Genomic DNA, 2,694 nt, shown 5'->3' on the forward strand with positions numbered 1-2,694 from the left:
CTCTTGCTCAGGCTGGTCTCGAACTCCTGAGCTCAAATGATCCTCCCGCCTCGGCCTCCCACAGTGCTAGGATTACAAGCGTGAGCCACTGTGCCCGGCCAATATTGTACATTTTAAAACTACATATGTTCTCAAAAATTAAAAAATAAAACAAAATAAAGGCTAAGATTGAAGCCAGTGAGGTCCTAAGATTAGTCATAATGTTCCAGCGCATCCTGTTTGAATGGCTTCAAAGGTTCTTCAATAATACTGGGTAAGGGAAACAAACACCATCTCTGTGAAGTGGACTAGATATTATTAAAAACACTCTGGAGATGGCTAAAGGGCTTGCCACTTATTATTTGGCTGTAGCCAGAGCTGCAGAAACCATATGAAAGCTGTGCTCCTGCAAATTAAACACAGGCATTGAAACAACTTGCAAACATCAAATTTAATTTCCTCATTGTTAATACCAGACAGGAATAACAATCAGCATCATTTTCACTGTCCTTAAAACAAGTTAAGCACAGCTTTATGCCCCTGGCTGTTAAACAGAACAAGACAAACTCATCAAATGGAAACAATGCTTTAGAACCCCAAAATCTACCAGAAGCTAGACAGGACAGCGCACACTTCTCTGTCTTAGAATTTAACCCTAACCTAAACAGCTGCCTCAGCCAATACTTCTAGGGACCTATGGTCCAGCTACCTAGTCTGGGTGCTCTTTCCCAAACTGGCCCTAGCTTTTTCATTTCCCACCTAATTCTGAATGGCTCAAACTCTCCTGATCTTTTAGGTCCAGTTGTAAAGTCACTTCCTTTATGAAGCTTTTCCGAGCCTAACCACAACAAAATCCCTAACAATTGGTATATTCCTATGGCAATTCGGTTCTGCTACATTTTCTAGCCTATTGTTTTCTCTAAGTAAGGTCCTTGCAGGCAGAGACTACATTTGCACTTAACTCTACCTCTCCTCTCCTCTCCAACAGCTGGAGCTAGAGCCCAAACACATAAGGTGAGCTGGCTCAATCAGCATGTGGTGATCTCAGTATCGGCTCCAGTGCCAGCCCTGATTCCAGTCCACTTCAACCAGGTCACAGAAATTCTTCCAGCACCTTTGGTACAAAGTCACCACACACCGCCTCCTTGCTTCCAGAGAGTAAGTGCACTTGGAGCCTTAGATGCACAACAGGTCCGTTTCTTTTCAGAATCCTTAGATGAAATAAGGAAGTAGGAAGACACTCTTACCTGTTAAGCACTGATGGAGCATTCATCTACAAATGGGATACAGATGCTGGGACCCCAAGCACCCAAGCTGATCCAAAAGGGCACCACAGGAACAAACCAACTTATCAAACATTCATCGGCAGCCTTGGAGTTTTTCTTCCCATTACCTTCCACAGTGGCCACAATGTTACCAAAGCAGGCTCCAAATAAGCTCACCATTCATCACCCAGTGAAGGCTGTAATCTGCTAGTTGAGACTAAACTCAGACATGACATTTTTCAACAAATGCCCCCTCACCAGCTGTCCCACGGTTACCGCGTTCAGACCATTCAAAACAGCACAAGCCTAGTTTTATTTCTGATAGTGCCCATCAAGGGAACTGGAACTATTTTATTAACACATGAGTAAAGATAAGAATCCACTCCATTCTGAATATTTACCAAGCTTGCCAAGAGAATGCCTCTATTTCAAGTTTCTGCACATGCGTCTCTCCCTCCCACCTTCTTTCTGAGATGTATCTAATTTGCAAACGGAGAATTAATGCAAACACAATCCAAAGTCAAAAATGGCAAACGACCAAAATGTGCCCCGTGCCAAATCCAAATTATCCCATACGTGGGAAGTCCCACCGTCTCGAAGGCGGGCAGGGAACCCTTGTTCCGGGGATGGGAGTGGGCAAACCTCAGTGGGGAGGACCAGGCCGAGGCCGTCTAATGCCGGGCAACCCCCACGGATGGCTGGGCCGGGGGCTGCAGCCCGGAGGGGCGACCAAGAAAGCCGGCGGAAGGACCGCTCAGACCAGCACGGCTCCCTCCCGGCCCCGCACGGCTCCCTCCCGGCCCCGCGGGCAACCCGGACGAGCCCGACCCCCTCCCGCCCGCCTGCCCGGCTCACCCCGCCCCGGTGGGCAGCGGCGCACCCCAGGCCCGGTCGGGCCAGCTGCTCGGCGGACGCCCGCGGCCGCGCAGGGCTCACTCTCGGCGGCGCGCGGCGGGCCCGGGCCCGCTCGGCACCATCCTCCCCGCCGCGCCGGGGCAGCGTCCGGCTCAGCGGGGCCCACGGGAGGACGAGAGGCCAGCCAGACTCCCGCCGCGGCAACACGGGTAGACTTGAGCTCCGGCAGCCGTGGTTTCCGGGTAAAAAAAAAAAAAAGAGAGAAGGAAAAAAAGAAAACGCCACCGCCAACGCTGCCGTGACCTCCGACACCTGGCGCCCGACGGCGGCGCGGCCGGGACAAGATTCCTCGGACGCGGGCGGCGGAGACCACGCCTCCTAGCTGAGTCGCGTGTGTGCGGATGTGCGTGGAGTACGTGATCTACGCTCGTGGATCTGTGTGAGTCTGGCGTTCTGTGCGTGCATGCGTGGTGCGTATATGTGGATCTGAGCGGGTCAGGATGCATCGTGTGCAAGGGTGTGTGCAGTGCACATGTGTAGATCTGCGTGACTTTTTGTGCGCGTCTGTGGTGTTGTGATGGGTGTGAGCATATGG

General features: G+C 51.7%; 1 protein-coding gene across 1 annotated transcript in view; it reads right to left on the reverse strand.

Annotated features, from left to right (window-relative positions):
* Window positions 1-2,346, reverse strand: part of TMEM248 (transmembrane protein 248) — a 28,342-nt gene extending 25,996 nt beyond the window's left edge. The window contains exon 1 of the mRNA XM_012640365.1: window positions 2,100-2,346. The gene's annotated coding sequence lies outside the window, so the exon portion shown is untranslated. The remainder of the gene's footprint in view (window positions 1-2,099) is intronic.
* Between the last annotated feature and the right edge of the window lie 348 nt (window positions 2,347-2,694).

The sequence above is a fragment of the Propithecus coquereli genome, unplaced genomic scaffold, assembly GCF_000956105.1.
Source record: "Propithecus coquereli isolate 6110/MARCELLA unplaced genomic scaffold, Pcoq_1.0 Scaffold150, whole genome shotgun sequence".
NCBI lineage: Eukaryota > Metazoa > Chordata > Mammalia > Primates > Indriidae > Propithecus > Propithecus coquereli.